The sequence below is a fragment of the Crocuta crocuta genome, unplaced genomic scaffold (assembly GCF_008692635.1).
Source record: "Crocuta crocuta isolate KB4526 unplaced genomic scaffold, BGI_CrCroc_1.0 scaffold176, whole genome shotgun sequence".
NCBI classification, from domain to species: domain Eukaryota; kingdom Metazoa; phylum Chordata; class Mammalia; order Carnivora; family Hyaenidae; genus Crocuta; species Crocuta crocuta.
The window spans coordinates 8,698,723-8,716,810 of NW_027531905.1; the positions used below are offsets into that span (position 1 = coordinate 8,698,723).

The window sequence follows — 18,088 nt, forward strand, 5'->3', positions numbered from 1 at the left end:
GAATGAGCAGGAAAAAACACAGGTTTTAGAGAAACAATGGCTTAAATTAAAAATCCAAAATGACTGCTAGTCACTAGGCAACTTTAGGCAAGTTAATTGATCTCTTTAAGCTTCAATTCTTTAATAGAAAATGGTAACCCAGTTTGGGGGGTAAGGATTCAAGGTCAGAGTAATTTATATCATTTTAGTATAATTTTGCCATGGTTCCCTGCTTAAATGTCTTCCGTAAAAATCTTTTCTAATTTTCCCTCTGTAGCACAATTTACCATTCTTGTTTATACCTTAAAATATAAAGATGCATATACTTTTGAAGTATTATTTAAAATACAATATTGTATTTACTACCTTGCAAATCTGTTTTGCAAATTAGGGAATGTGTCATTTTTAGTTCTATATCCTCAGTACCTGAGATAATGCATGGCAGATGACAATAAAGTTTGCAGAATAAATAAGATAAAAAAATCTTACAGATGGATGAATGATAGACGTGGGGACTTTGCAAATAGGTCTTGTGGATAATTTCACACCAATAAATATTCTATTCTTATCTGCAAGAGCAATTACCTGAAATAATAACTTAAAATTAACTAAACTTAATTATTACTAAATTGGGATTCTTACTAAATTTGAAAGAAAAACATGCATTGACACTTGATAACTTGTCCCTAGAACTGGTCAAATTGCTTCACAGCCTCCAGGCATTGATCCCATTAATGTTTCACAGGTCATTTTTATTATATTTATTAACCTAATCTGAGGAAATAATTCATTATAGATTCCTTAATCTTTACCCCTAATTTGGAGAGTATGATATAATTCTTAACTTTCTAAAAAATAAATTGGACAAAACCTTAACCGTTTTAGCAAAAGCATGAAAGGAAGCCCCTCTCTTAGAAACTATGTCATCAAAGGATTCATAATCTATGTATTTTTTTACTGAAAGAAGAATAAACAAAGAGGTGTTGTAAATGAGTCCACACACATTCTGCTTGCTGCATCAACAGACCAGTAAGTTGAAAGGCAACTTTGGGGCAAGGAAAGTGACTTAATTTGGAAAACCAGCAAATGGAAGACATGGCAGATACTGTCCCAAAGAATCATCTCCCCCAGCATGAGATTTGAGCTTATTTGATGTTAGGAAGAGAGGAATATAGGAGGGGATTGGAATGAAAAGGGGACTGACATCTGAGGAAGGTGGAGTGACTTCTTTTATCCTTGACCAGTTGATTTTCATACAGGAGTCTGGTCGTGTCGTTCTTGCAGACTTTAAACATAGCGTAGTCATTTCTGTACATATTCCTTTATCTCCTTGAATGATGTAAGTTTAGGATAAAAAAGCAGTTTTTTGCAAATCTCAGCTGTAAATTCCTTTGCAAATCCTTTTGGTGATTAACATGCCTGTGTGGGGGGCTAAGCAGATGTTTCTAAACCCTAGGTCAAAGCAGCAAGGCAGATAGAAGCGATATGGAATCAGACATGCTAAGTTTCTCCCAGGCACATTGTATTGGAACCGCCACTTCTCCTGGGCATGTCTGTTGAACACATTCTGTCTCTGAGGTTTCAGATGATGCTCCTGCCTTTCTCCTCTCTCTCTTTCATCAGTAAGCAGGACCACTTATGAATGGGTTGGCTTTGAGAAGGAGTTTGCCAATCTTTATACCTTAATTAACATTCAAGCTCAGTTTGTTTCCAATTCCATCTGAAAGGAGCACTGAGAAAATGAAGTAGAAGAGATTTTAATTGTTAAAGTTTCTTTTGTCTCTCTGCTGATAGAGAGTGAAGTTGTATGTAGGTGGTGGGTAGAGCCACCATAACCTACTTTATTCTGCCTGAATAAGGAAGGTCGGTGTATCATCCCTTCAGGGAGAGGAAATTGCAGGCATCTCCTGGGATGACAATAAAGACATCCTTGACAGCATGTTGAAAACATTGGTAAAACTTTTTTTTTTCCCCTATTGGGGGAAAAATCAGTATTTAAATGACAGATGAAAGTAAATGATGGACAAAATGCATTATTCTTAAAGTGTCTCCCGGTGTTTCTGAAAGAACTATGGAAATTTGAAGACTGAATTTAAAAAAGTTTAATAATAATATATCAGTTTATCAGTAAGACAGTGAGGCTGTCTGAAACCATGTTTTTAAAATTTCTTGTTGTGTTAGCTTTGTCTCCAAGCATCTAGTCCCATAAAAACAACTGAGAAAAAGGAAAACTTAAAAAAAAACAAACTTTGTTTTATTTTAATATAGGAAATTTTTCATTGAGTTTTCAGTTTAACTTCCTTTTAACTTGAGGAAAAACAAACGATGGAAGCTTCAAAATGTAAATAACGATCCTCTCGAAGAGTTTAGCCAAATAGAAACTGCCTTCATTTGAGCCAATAATTTTTTGGCAGCGTAAGAATTCATTTTTATAATTTGTGGCAGTTATGCAAATTCCCCCCCAAAAAAAACAGTACAACTGGGCTGGCCTTGATTTCGGCTAACATGGTTCTACCTGATAAGTTACCATTCCACTTCTATTATGTCAGAATAGACTTGACCCCAAATAAAGATTCAGAATATCAAGGGCTATGATATTCTAATTAAGCACATAGATAAGTTTCAGTTTTTGCTTTCTAAATAATGTTGTGAACATTTATGTATATATATCTTTGTTAGTACATTTTTTTCCTTATAGATATAGCAGGTCAGAATGTTTGAAATTTTTCTGGCCAAATTTCTTTCCAGAAAATATACAAATTTACATCCTTTTTGCTTCTAGTCCATTTTAGATCATGCCTTCTTTAAGGCAATTGGATCTTTACTCCAAAACTCTGTTCATTTTGCCTCGGAAAAGATTTCTTTTGTTCTGAAAATAAGAAGCTTAGGGTCTCCTTGGAAGGAATAAGTAAACTCCATTTATGATAGAGAAGGCTTTCCTATACCCAATTTCTAAATCATAAGTCAAGTAAAATCCCTCACTTCTGCCTAGAAAATTCTTAAAAATAAAAATAGCATGCCAAAATAGACCGAGTAGATGATCCATGTACTAGGATGGAATGTCTAGCTTTACATACCAGCTATATATATGGCCTGTGAGTATGTATGCCAGTCTTCACACATGTAAAATGATGTCATTGGACTAAATGATTTTATAGTTCTCTCCTAGTCTCAAAAATTTTTATGGATCACCCTCTTGAACTCCTTTATGATCACTTCAATAACACCTAAATTCTCCCTCTTCTCACCTTTAATGGTAACTGATTACTCAACTGCCTTGATCACAGGGGTGCTGGGAAAACAATTCCTAAATTCCTGTATTATATGATTTTTAATTATGCAAGAAATGTTATCACCTTATCCATGAAATAACAACTAGATCACACGGCTTGGCATTAATAGATCTTTTAATTTGAAAATAACAAACATAAGCCAAACAGTTTCCTTAAAAAATACAGTGAAGAAATATATAGTAACTCATCAACCAATCATATAAAAGCTACTGAGCTGTTTGAATGTACACTATGACTTTAGGTAACCTTGTGCATGCTTAAAAATTGTTAAAACTATTAATTTTTTTACCCCATATTATAGTGAGAAATTCAGAATATGTTCTACTACTTTTATTAAAACTTCATACAGATTAGAATGACTATTATCAAAATTACAAAAGAACAGATGTTGGCAAGCACATGGAGAAACATGAACTCTTGTGTTCCATATTGGTATAGCCACATGGAAAACCTTATGGAGGTTCCTCAAGAAATTAAAAGTAGAACTGTCATATGATCCAGCAATCTTGCTTTTGGGTACATATCCAAGGAAATGAAATCAGTATCCCAAAGAGATATCTGTACTCTCCTGTGCACATTAGCATTATTCACAATAGCCAAATAATGGAAACAACCTAAATGTCTGTTGAGACATGAATGGGTAAAGAAAATGTGAAATATATATATATATATGTAATTCAGCCTTTAAAGAGAAAGAAATCCTGCCATTTGTGAAAACATGGATGAACCTGGTGGACTTCATGCTATGTGAAATAAGCCAGACACAGAAAGATAAATACTGCCTAATCTCACTTATATGAGGAACCTATTATAGTCAAGTTCACAGAGGCAGGGAGTTGCATCTGGTGTTTACGATGGGGTGAACACAGGGAGAAATAGATGTTGGTTAAATAGGGAGATGCTGGAGACGTAATGTACAGCATGGTGATTATAATTAATAGAATCATATTGTATACTTGATTTTTTTCCAGTTTGAAAGTAGTCGTTCATTAACTGACCTCACTGCAAAAATAATCATGGCAGATACTTTAGTTCATCCTTCTATAAGCCTAGTGATCTGGTCTTCCTTGTTGCCAGCATCTCAACCTTCTACAAAAGGGATAGTGTTTTTATTCATTTTCGTTCATGGAGAAAATCATTTGAAGGGCCATAAGAAGTTGTTTGCTTCTTTGAAATGTTTTCCAACAGTGTAGATCTTGTGAATCAGATCCTCCATGCAGATGATGCCATATTTACTAAGAGACTGAGGGATGTATCATCTGTCAGAGCAGCAATTCACTTCGTGTTGCTTTTGCCATAACCACTCTTATAGATCATTTCATTTACAGACTTCAGGTATAGGTATCCCCTTGCTAAATATGGTTCCACAATCTTTTGCATGTTAGCTGAAGCCTTGTTGAGCTTAGCAAAGGTGCCATTGAAGATCTGGTGAAGACAAAGAATCTGCAATAGATTGCAAACCTTTGGGCTGACACCACTGATAGTTCTGATCCTGGGGGCAAGGGCCTATTTGGGTTCTGCAGGTACATAGAAGTTGCGAGCTTTTCTTGCCATCCTAGCCATTCAGATCTCAGTTCTGTACATCTGCCTATGTTCCTTGTGGTAATGTCTAGCTTTTTCATAGATAAGCTTCCTCCTTGCCTTTCAAAGTATCTTTGGGCAAACTTCTTTCTCAGATGCTTGATCTCAACTCTGCGAAATTCTTTCCCTTTTTCTTAAGGGTTTCTGGCATAGCAGGAACCTTCTTGTTCTTTTCTGCATCCTCTATGGTTCCACCCAGGAAAAAAGAAAAGACTATAATTGAATTTGCTAAGAAGGGAGACTTTAAGAACTGTCACCACAAAAGGAGAAGGAAGAAGGAGGAGAATAAGAGGAGGAGGAGGAAGAAGAAAGAAAATGGTAATTATGTGAGATGATGGAAATGTTCACAGGCTTGATTGGCGGAATCATTTCAAAATGTATATGTATATCAAAATACCAAGTCATTCACCTTAAATATATACAAATTTTATTTGTTAATTATACCTTAATAAAGCTGAAAAGATTGTAAACCAGTCTTGCTAAATTTCTCCCCCTTGCTGGCTTTAAAGAAACAAGTAATAATGTCACGTTGTGATCTACACTCAGGGCAGCCTTTTGTCAACAACTGGCAAGAAACTAGGTTTTCAAGGCTCTACAAAAAAAATGAATTCTACCAACAACCACACACGTTTGGAAGTGTATGATCCTCAAGTATCCTGACCATAGGCCGTACAACTTTGTGAGATCCTGAAGCAGAGCACCTAGTGAAGCACAGCCCAAACTCCTACCAGTAGAAACTGTAAGATTTAAAAAAAAAATGTGTGTAGTGTTAAATACTACATTTGTGGCATTATTGTCACATAACAGTAGATAACTACTGAACTAAGACATTGAATCGTAGAGAGTGGTCCATTAATGGGCTTCATGGAGTAAAAGAAACACCTCACTAACCCACCAATGTTTGTTCTTAGATTCACTGCTCATGGAAGAGGGGCTTTTACTTTCCTCAGTTTCTCAGATATAATTTGCTACTGTTATCTGTAATGAGAATGATTACACTTTTTATTACATCTGGATACAATGATATTTTATAGCTATCAGAGAAGATATCGAATCAAGCCATTCTCCAAACACAAAGCACAACAAAAAGAAGAGTGAGAAACCAGATAAATTATGGCGTCTCCCTTCATTAGGCAGTAATTAAGCATTAGACTAGAAAATGCTTTCAAAAAAATGACCAGAGTCATCCCAGGAGACATTTTTGCCAAAATAATTTGAGTGGTACCAATATTTATAATTAGGAAATGAGCACCCCACTCTACATACTATTTTGTTTCTCCTCTTAACATATTTTAGTCCGATACGGGAATACAAGTTAAATCATTCTGGAAATCTTTAAGTCTATGGCTCTAGGTATTTGAAAATATTCAAAAGAAGATTTCACAACTTTTAAAGGGCATTATGGTCATTTTTGCTAAATAAAAATGAGCCCTCAAGAAAACACTATTTTTGGGTGACAAAGTGATAATGAAAGAAATGTGCTTAAAATGGACAACAAATATGCCTTTCAAACTGAAATGATTAAATAAAGATATGCCCGTGGAAGTGATTGAAACTAGAGAAGTGCTGAAATTCAGGGCTGTGCTCAGAACATCTAAACTGGAATAGCTTTAGCAATGTCTGCCAGGAAAATCAAACTTCATTTAAAAATTTTTCTTAGAATTTCTTCATGTCAGTGACATTCTGTGTGTGAGGGCTCCTTTAGCATACAATCTAACAGAAGCTGTGTACAGCTGATTGGGGAAAGAATACCATGGTTTACTCTGGTATTTTAAAATGTGCTATCCTCTCCTTGTGTTCTGAATATTTCTGCTCATGGAAATGTGATTTTTTTAACAAGAGCATTTCTTTATGACATTTTAGATCTCAGACATTCAACTTGCCCTACTAAGCCCAAGCAAAGGGCTTTTAAAAGAGTAAGTGAAAAGAAAATGGGGCTCCAAAGTAATGTGACTGGAAGTGGTTTCTAACCTTGACATTTTTCTTTGACAATGAAAGGAAAGAATCAATGGGTCAAAATTACTTCCTGAACATAAAGGCAAAAGGACTGAAGGAAAAAATGTGTCTGTGTATGAGACTTCACATCCATCTTGTAGTTTTCTTAGTGGTATAGATTTTTATTATTACGTTTATGGTTTTAAGTCTGCAGTTACTTTTTATACTTACATTTTTTCCTATGAGAGCAAGTGATGAATTTCACAGAATTTGATCAGTTCTTGGATAAGCCTGGAGAAGCAGGCTTCTTTTCTTTACAATGTGATAGTGGATGTTCATTTCCTTACAAAAATCTCAAGAGGCTTCTATGGTGATCTCATTGACCTGTTTTCATACACTCCAAAAGATGAACAATGGGAAAAGATGACAAGAATATTTTTACTATTGGTTGAAATATTATTGAGCAACCGAAAACTTAGAAATTAGACCCTTATACATTTGTAAGAGAATAAAATTGAACCCTGTCTTAAGTCAGCGTTTGGCCAAAAAGTTTGTTTCAATTAATTTTACTGTTATGAATCCACCTCCCTACTCACACCCACAATTTACTACTTCCCTTAACATGAATAATATCCTGATAGATGAAATGTTTAAACTTTAGCAGTGCTTTAACATTATGCATAAAATGTGAGAGGCTATATGCACAATTTTTGTGGAGAATTTTTTAATCAGGAGGCTATACCAGAAAGCATAAGAGAAGGCGTAATATTTTATTGTTTTAAAATGTAGCATTTTTACAGGAAAAGATACCACAAATGCAATAGGAGGAAAATGATAGATTTGGAAAAGATATTTGCAATTCAGAGGTTAATAACTATAAAAATCCTCTTATAAATTGATAAGGCAACAAAATCCTCAACTAGAAAGTGGGCTAAAACATGAGGTAGCAATTTAGAGAAGCAAATACAAGTGGCCAGAAGCATTTGAAAAGATGTTTGAATTTAATTGCTATCAGAAAAACAAATGCAAATTAAATGTTTAGAAGATCGATTAATAATCATCATGGTGTCCAAAGTTAAAAGACCTGAAATACTTGTCTATGTTCAGCCAGAAAGGAAATGTGGAGTTACAGACTTTTTGAAAAGCAAACTACCAACATTGAACACAACACACACACACACGCACACATTTACTGAAAGAGAATGCCCACTGCCCTCCAAAGTCTATTTTTTCTCCTCTTCCTTGGCATGTGGTTAGATTGCATTTTCCTGCCTCGTGTGATGGAATTCTGGCCAATGACTGAGCAGTATCAGTATGTGCCTGTATTAGTGCTGTTATAACAAAATTTGTGCTGCTATAACAAAATATCACACAGACTGGGTGGCTTATGCAACAGACTTTTTCAGCTTTATTGTGGAACGATTGACAAATAATCATTGTATATATTTAAGGTGTACAGTGTGACGTTTTGATGTAAAACATCCCTGATGATGTTATCTAAACCTAATTATCTCCCAAAGATTCCACTTCCAAATACAGTAAGATTGGTGTTTTTTTTTTTTAATGTTTTATTTATTTCTGAGAGAGAGAGAGAGAGACAGTGTGAGCAGGGGAGGGTCAGAGAGAGAGGTAGACACAGAATCTGAAGCAGGCTCCAGGCTCTGAGCTGAATGTCAGCACAGAGCCCGACGCAGGGCTTGAACCCACAAACCGTGAGATCATGACCTGAGCCGAAGTCAGATGCTTAACGACTGGATCACCCAGGCGCCCCAAATACAGTAGGCTTGGGAATTAGGAATATAACATACGAATTGGGTAGGGGGTCACAGTCAATCCCTAACAGTACCCCTGCTAAGCTTGGTCTATATAAACCTCCCACACGTGGGATGTGCTGGTCTATGCTCTTTTCTCCTTCCAGCTGCTAGTATGATAAGCTGGGGAGCCCCAAAGAGGGAAGAGTTTGAGTCACACAGTCTAGCCAACAGCAACTGATACATGCTTTGGCTTAGCAATTTCCCTCTTTGGCATCTATTCTGAAGAGTGAAAAACACTAACGTGTATGGAAATATATTCAAGGATAATTATTGTGGCATTGTTCACAGTTATTAGAATTTTTAAAAATGAAACAAATGGAATGACTGAATATGAACAGGATTGAACAACTTATGATAAATCCATACCTTAAAATATTTTGTGTTTTTTAAAGTTTACTTATTAAGTTTAATAAATAAAGGGAGAGAGAGAGTTGGGGAGGAACAGAGAGAGAGTGAGAGAATACCAGCATGGAGCCTGACTCGGGGCTCAGGGTTCAAGCTCACAAACTCATGATATCATAACCTGAGCTGTAACCAAGGGTCAAGGGCACCCAGGTGCCCCACTTTAGAATGTTTTGAAGTCATTAAAAATAACAAGATCACACCACTTGACTTGAAAAGATTTCTAAGAACTTCTGTTGAAGGAGAAGAGCACAATATAAAAATCATATTTACTGTCATCCCATTTTACACTTGATCTTAGCCAAAAGGCCGAGAAGCGATACTGTCATCCCATTTTAGTCAACTAATCAAAGACCTAAAAAATCTCACATATGTGTTTGTTCACATAGATACATATGCTCATTTAATATAACACTCTTAAGTAAAAATGGAAAATAAAATTAAAGATAATATGCTAAAATATGCATGACTATGCTTTATATCATTGTGTGTGCACTTATGTACATTTATATTCAACAGATGTTTATATATTATATTAAATAAATCAGTAACTAAGATGTAACTGACACACACATATATATACGTATTTTAAATGTTTATTTATTTTTGAGAGAGAGAAAGAGAGCAAGGGGGGAGGGGCAGATGGAGAGGGGGACAGAGGATCTGAAGCAGACTCTGCAGCAATAGCAGAGAGCTTGATGCAGGGCTCGAACTCACAAACCATGAGATCATAACCTGAGCCAAAGGTGAACACTTAACTGATTGAGCTGCCCAGGTGCCCCACATATATACATTTAAAATAGTTCTCCTTATACTACATGAGAAACTCTTTCTCCCTCACTAAGCCTCTGTTTAATTTTATTAAAATGATATTTGTACAGGAAACTTCCCCTTGGTATTAGAATTGTATTTGGTTAATCACTGATTCATAGAAATTGTCTTCATGCATAAATAAATAAGAACCAGCAGAAAAAATACAAATACACAAGAAGTACATTTAAAAACTACTACGTACTTCCCATGCTCTCATCTAAAAATGTTAGGCAAGAATATTTAGCTTTGGTTTTGTAGAGAATATTCTTCATTTCAAAAGAAACCTGAGTAAGTAAGCATTTGCCAAGAACAGATATAATTCTTCCACATACAAATTATTCACCAAGACAAAGAGCTTAAGGCAAGAAGTAGTAATGAGACTGAGGTTTTTGTTTCAGTTTTTTTTTTTTTTTTTTTTTTTAATTTGGGCACATGCCCAGAAGGTATAGGCCAAAGGTTTAATGACTTCAGATGCAACTCTGGTTGAACAGATTACTTGGGACTCTAAAGTGTCCTTCATTAAAGTTTTTATCAGCCACTGCTGCACAGTTAAACAATTTTCCTTTAACAAAGAGAGGGAAGATAAACTCTCTGACCGCAAACTTCACTGGCCACATAAAAGGCCAAGAGCAGTTACATGCTAAGGCAAGACCAAAGTATCAACAGAAGCTAAAGATGGTGGCCAGTTTATCACCAATGGCCTATCTAATGTTTTTTGGGTTTTTTTCCTACTAAATTTTGAAGACAGATAAATGATAGATGCAAAATCACATGCCTGTCCTAGTATTTTCTATTTTCCATGTTGGTCACTCTTCTAAAACTTACAAGGCTGTCTCAGTTCAAGCTACTATAACAAAAATACCATAGACTGTGTAGCTTAAACAACAGACATTTATTTCTCACAGTTCTAGAAGTTGGGAAGTTCAAGATCAAGGTGCTTGAAGATTCAATTTCTCCTGAGGGTCTTCTTCCTGATTTGCAGATGTCAGTCTTCTTACTGTATCCTCACATGATTGAAAGAGCAGAGCACTAGTCTCCTGCTTTTTTATAAGGACACTAATCCCATCATGGGTATTTCACCCTCAAGACCTCTTGTAAACCTAATTACCTCCCAAAGGCCCCGCCTCTTAAAATCACTTCAACATATGGATGTGGGAGGGCAGACATAAACATGCAGCTCATAGCAAGGGCTATATTTAATCTGTTTTATATATCAAGTAATATATAGTACTTGATTACAAGTAATACATATCTGTTAGATATGTTATTTATTTGGGCACCTGGGTGGCTCAGTTGGTTAAGCATTTGACACTTGATTTTGGCTCCGATTATGATTTCATTGTTCATGGGTTTGAGCGCTGGGTCAGGACTGACAATCTGGTGCCTTCTTGGGATTCTCTTTCTCCTGCTCTCCCTGCCCCTCCCCAACTCACACTCCCTTTAATTCTCTCTTTCTCTCAAAAGAAATAAATAAAACTTAAAAAAGAAAAAAAAAGGATGTGAAACCACAGGTAATTGTGTATCCCAGCAATTAAGAGTAAAAACACTGTGGAAAAAAAAAAAAAAAGAGTAAAAACACTGTGGAAGTATATCACTTTTTATTTCAGTTTTAGGTTTCAGAAACTTGAGCTATAACTCGTGAGATAAGTGACCAGAATGCAGTATTGGAGATATTGGGAGAGTCTGCAAAGTACTTGAGGGACTGATGTGTGTCAATACTCATATGTGATCATATCCTTAATGTGTGCCAGTATTCATACACCTGTACGCTTAGACTCATTCAGAAACATCAGGCCTCAATTCAACACCATAAAATAAAAAAGATGGCAAGGGAATTTAAATATTGGGGGTCTTATCTACAATAATTTGAATGATTTTTATTTGGTATTTATTTTGTGCTAATGATTTTTTTTTAACAAATAGTTTATTGTCAAATTAGTTTCCACATAACACCCAGTGCTCATCCCCACAAGTGTCCTCCTCCATGCCCATCCCCCCTCCCCCCCACATCCATCAGTCCTCAGTTTTTGTCAGCATTCAAGAGTCTCTCATGGTTTGCTTCTCTCCCTTTCCCCCACCATTTCCCCCCTTCTTCTCCCCCTTGTTACTCCGTCAAGTTCCTCCTAATCCTCCTATACGTGCAAACATATGATATTCGTCCTTCTCTGCCTGACTTATTTCGCTTGTGCTAATGATATTTTCTTTTAATGTTTGATATTACCAAATATCAATATCAGGTGAATACTATTTTCACATGTCACTGATATATGCATATGTATATACATTTATAAATATATATTATTATGTACCATAAACACATAATGAATATATGTTCGTATGTTATTANATTGAAAACATACATAGGGAGAGAAAATATAAAATCTTGTCACATATTTTGGTTTATAATAATAATAATAAGTTATTATTCTTTTATTATGATGTTTTCTTTTTTTATAACAGCTTTATTGAGACATAATTTATATACCATAAAATCATCCTTTTAAAGTGTACACTTCAATGGTTTTTAATATACTCACAGAATTGTGTAAATACCACTAATTTTTGAGCATGATTATCATACCCAAAAATGAACTCTATACCCATGGTCAGAATCCTTTCTTACTTATTAAAGAAAACCTCTGAAAGTTTTAGTATAGCCACATCACAAAAAATAATTAACTTTTTATAGACATGGTCACGTATTATGATTTTAAAATATTAGAGTATGATGCAACATGCAGAATAACTTGCATTTTGGCGAATTTCCAAGAATCCACAGGAATGCTGTTCTCTTTCTCCAACACTGAAGATTCGTGTCTGTCAGGAATACGGAAATCCTATCCCTCAGTAAAGAGACACGCAGCAGAGCCTCCAGTTGACCTACAATGACCGTACAGCATGACTAAGGGAAAAACTTTTTGTTGAACCATTAAGATTTATGGTTGCTTGTTATCCAGCTTAACTAAGCCCTCCTGATCACCATAGTCATAAACCGTGGTTTACATGGTTTATGGTTTTTGAAAACCATTAAAACAATAGCCCAGCTAACAAAAATGAGGGAAGGAGAGGAAGTGAGAGGAAACTGTCACGAGCTGAGAAAGAAGGAAATGGAATCTGTTTTAAAGATGAAATACGTAGTTGAAAATAAGAGCACCAATTCTTAAGTTTTTCGTTATTACTTGAAAATAACTAGGGGCGCCTGGGTGGCTCAGTTGGTTAAGCATCTGACTTCGGCTCAGGTCATGATCTCACAGTTTGTGAGTTCGAGTCCCACGTTGGGCTGGCTCTGTGCTGATAATTCAGAGCCAGGCGCCTCCTTCGGATTCTGTGTCTTCCTCTCCCTGCTCCTCCCCAGCTCATGCTCTGTCTCCCTCTTTCTCTCTCAAAAATAAATAAGCATTAAAAAAATTTTTTTAAACAAAATAACTGCAGTTAGATTTTTTCACTATTAGTGACAGACACAAATGCTATCAAAGCTTAATAAAACATGTATTAACAGATAATAGAGAAGATCACAAAATCAAAGAAAGGAAACAATTGGCATCAGAAGAACAGTAATTGGAAAAGCTTCAGGGAACAGGATAGCCAAGATTCATGAACAGTTTCTTGGAAGCACCACATTCTCATCAAATCAGCTTTGACTATTCCCTGTCTTAGCGCTAAGATTCAAGATTCAAATACCTGGGAAAATGCATTGATTTGTATCTGTTAAATAAGCCCTAATCTCCTAGCCAAGATCTGTTAGGACACCTTGATCGACACTCCTTCCCAGAGTGCATGCAAGAGGGCTGGCTTGTTCTCCAAGTTAGAACAGCAGCAAAAGGAGGAGGACATGTTTACTACAATAATAAGGAAACTATTTTACAAGTAAATACTTCATATATAAAATAAGTTCTCTGTACAGCAAATATTTCAGTTTCATTTCAATTTTATTGAAAAAAATAAATAACTTTAAGGGAAAATTTTATGTGTAGTGTAATCTCATCTTTAAAAACATACGTATGGTGGAGGAACCTGACCAATAATCTCAGCAGGTAATCAGGATCAATATCAACCATGATAAATTGTGTTGATAATATGGAGCCTGACGTGAGGAAAGTAACAGTTTCCATCTATGCTCTTCCTCCCCCAAACCAACAAATCAGGTTTAATCATGAGAAAAACAGCACACAAATCCCAGTAAAAGGATATGCTACAAAATATCTTATCAGTATTGCTCAAAACTGTCAAGGTCACCCAGGGGCAGCTGAGTGACTCAGTCAGTAAAGCATGTGACTTCAGCTCAGGTCACGATCTCACTGTTCATGAGTTCGAGTCCTGTGTCGCGCTCTGTGCTGACAGCTCAGAGCCTGGAACCTGCTTTGGATTCTGTGTCTCCCTCTCTCTGTTCCTCCCCTGCTTGCGCTCTGTCTCTCTCTCTCTCTCTCTCAAAAATAAATAGACATTAAAAATATTTTTAAATAAAAAACATTTTTAAAAATTTTCAAGTTCATCTAAAACAAAGAAAATCTGGAAAACTGTCATGCTGAAGAGGAGCCTAAGGAGATATGACACTTAAATGTAATGTGGTTTCCTGAATAGGATCCTGGGACAGAAAAATGACATTGGGAATAAAACTAAAGAAATGTGAATAATGAACTACTTCTCTGTAAATAGAAAAATGCTGTAAAAATTAGAACATATTTTAAAAAAGGACATTTGAATCACTTTATTATTCTATCTGTACATATCCATTAAAGATAGCTGAAAATAAGTTAACCAACCTCCCTATAGTGACTACCTTTATATCATTATTTTTAGCTCCTATGCTTCCCTAACCTACATACACACACACACACACACACACACACACACACACACACACACACCCCATATATTCATGTGTGCATGTTTCCGTGTATACACTGCTAGTTATAATCTTGATCGGGACATCTTTTGGATCTCAACATATCTTTTGGTGGCGAATACATAATTGATGATACTAGTACAAAGTGCCATAAGAATATGATTTTAGTGTCATATAACTTATTTGATGAATGTTTATAGATGAATGTTTATAGACTGACTACTCCATGACACTGTTGTAGGTACTATAGGCTCATAGGTGAAGACAACATGAACATGTCCTGTTGTCAAGGAGTTTACGATACATTAAGGGAAGCAGACATTAGCAAATATAAACACTATGAGTTTTGAAATAAAGCACAATTTGTCCAAAGATTGTACCCTGTCCTTACATTTATTGTGGCACCTATCACATTTTATCTCACTTGTGAAGTCACGTATTTATCAACGTCCAACTACACATAAGTACATAGTGGAAAACCCTCAGTATGTTTGTGGAAACATTGTGTTCATTTTTTGTTCACTTCATTTGTTGAATAATTAAATGAAGCTGACAACTGTGATGGCTGATTTGCCTTTATGACCCTGAAGAGATCCGTGGCCAATTAACACACATACAGCTGGTTTCGATTCTATTCCATGGTCCCAGTAAGTCTGGCACAATTTTGCCTTCACTTTGTTTCAGTGGCTCCTTATCAAAGGCTATGGAACCCACCATCCCAGGTTAGCAGGGACTCTCCTTCTAGCAATGAAAGCCCCCCACATCCTTGAAGAAGCCCCAGTCCTGGGGCACTCGGGTGGCTCAGTTGGTTAAGTGTCTCACTTCAGCTCAGGTCATGATCTCCTGGTTCATGGGTTCAAGCCCTGCAGCAGGCTCTGTGCTGACAGCTCCGAGCCTGCAGCCTGCTTTGGATTCTGTCTCTCCCTTTCTCTGCCCCTCCCCTGCTCACTTGTGAGTGCTCTCTCTCTCTCTCTCTCAAAAGTAAATAAATAAAAAGAAAAAAGAAAAGTCCCAGTCCTGTAACAACCCAAATGGTGGTCACTCTAGAAAATCATGGAGCATATTTATCTCTTTCATATTAAAAAACAACAACAACAACACCCTTTAAGAATAAAGTGATTCACCGGCTGTCAATAAAGACTCAGCATTTACCATATGCATCTTATGGTAGACTTCACCATGGTAGCCCTCACAGAAGCCTATGAGGTAAGTACCATCATCAACTCCACCTGATACATGATGAAAGTAAGCACAGAATATTAAGATATGGAGCTGGATTTCAAGCTGAGGTTTGTAAAAAACTGGGATTAAGTTCATGGCCACAACATTTAAATGCAGTTTAATAGCAAATCATGCTGTTACTGAGGTTTTATTTTTTCCCAATTCTCAGAAACTTCCAGCTCCCCCAAGACAACAATACTTTTTAGACATTCCCTGCCCCGGTGGTGGGGGTGGGGAGCAGTTAGCCAAGGCCAAAGCTGCAGATCTACAGATCTGCTCTGAGAAATTAGTTTTCTCATAATAAATATGTGGGAAGCTTCTTCAGTCTTGTTGTACTGAAAGTTAATCAGTTTAGAGAAAACCTGACCATTGCACTCCTGAGACAAATTGTTTGTTTGTTTGTTTGTTTGTTTGTGTAGCTTACAATTAGCTTGCCTCTGTGACTCATTCTGGCTGAAGTAGCTTTCTCCAAGTGTCTGATTTAGACATTTATAGTCCTTCAGATTCCATGGGCTCGGGTGAGCTTTTCCAGACAGGTTAGCGATTTCAAGTTTGGCAAGCACTTTGGCTTTTCAGTCTGTTTTGAGTGAAAATCAATTTACACTCTTTGCAAACATGTGACAGCATAAATCAGGCAATTGAGTTCACTCTTAAAACACAATAGGGGCTTGTTTCATTTTGCTGAGGAGATAGACAAAACACTTTCTACTAGTTTCAAACATATCCCTGTCATACTGTGGCCATTTGACAAGCACACAGATCCACCACCCTCAATTCAATAGATGATCAACCCAGAAGCAAGAGAGGTTGGATTAGCTACTGAGTACAGCACATAGGAAGGCAGAGGTAGAGTCAGGTCCTGAATTCACAGGTTCTAAATCCACGGAGCATTCTGGAGATTAAGGGGCTTTATGCCTCTCTGTAGCACCCCTGTGTTGAGGTTTGACAACATCTTTTGTTTTAACTCACCTATTCAGAAAGTCTTCCCATTCAGATATGTTTTCATTAAAGATGGTCTGAAAAAAGTGCAGCTTTTAATGAAAACTAAAACATTGGGTGCTATAAAACTAATTTAGAATGGAATAAACTGGAAAATAAAGGACCTGCTTACAATTACACTATTTATGTTTTAAATGGCAAATAATTCTAGTGACTAGTGAACTATTGATGCATTGTGGTTTAAGAAACAAAACAACACATAGAACAAAATAGAATAGGAATTGAGAGTTGATCATTTTTTATTTTTGTGTCGGGAACACTAATAGTAAACTTATGAGAATATTCTGCCATTTAAAACTAAAAATCACTAAAAAAAATATATGATTTTTGGGCTCTCCAAATTTACTTGCAAATTCTTTGTTGATGTCACCTCTTGGCTAAATATATACATTCTGAAACCATGAGCTATCAGCCTTTCAGTACTTCAAAAAGTAATTATTCTGACTTTCTTTCTGCTCTTTCTTAGCTAGATTTTATCAAAGTAGGCCTTGCGTTTTTCATTACAGTAGACTAAATTCTGGTAGATTTTAATGATGTATCCCCAAACATCAGGAAAATCATGTACCTTTTGTGTGGGCTTTGGGTTTTGCTTTCTTACAATATTGTGTTTTAACCTGTCAGCATCCTCAGTATGGACTGTGAGCTGAGCTTTTCTTTTGGTCAAACTGCTTACATTGAGGGCAAAACCCTGGAAACCAAGTTCTCGACTGAATGAGGGCCCACGTAGTTTTGCTGTGATACTGAATCACTGTGACCACTTTTTCCAAAATGGAAACCTTTGACTTAGAAGAGCATTATTCTAACATCTGGGCTAGCCCAGAGCCCAGCTCCTCCTGACTCTGCTGCCTGTCCAAATCTTTTTGAAGAACTGTGACTGAACTCTTGTTACATAAAAGTTGGTCAGTTCTGTAGCAGACATGTCAGGGTGACCCCTCTTAATTTAGTAGAAATCAAAAGAATTTTAAATTGATACTGGGAGCCTGATGATAGATGAAACTTTTAGAAGGGCAATGGCATTTAGTTTAGAACAGCATTTCACTTTAGCAATTCCTATCCTTTCAGACCTGAGCTATTTGTATATTCATCTCCATCACCACATCCTGATTCTAAAAGGCAGAGTTACACAGACACAGTGGGATAAACTCCAAAAGTATGCAAGTACCTTTGTAATTTAACCTAAGGGTAAACCTTGAGTGAGATGATTG

At 36.3% G+C, this 18,088-nt stretch overlaps 1 pseudogene; it reads right to left on the minus strand.

Moving 5' to 3' along the window:
- Positions 1-4,305: 4,305 nt before the first annotated feature.
- LOC144240247 (large ribosomal subunit protein uL30 pseudogene) lies at positions 4,306-15,380 on the minus strand (annotated as a pseudogene).
- Positions 15,381-18,088: the final 2,708 nt, after the last annotated feature.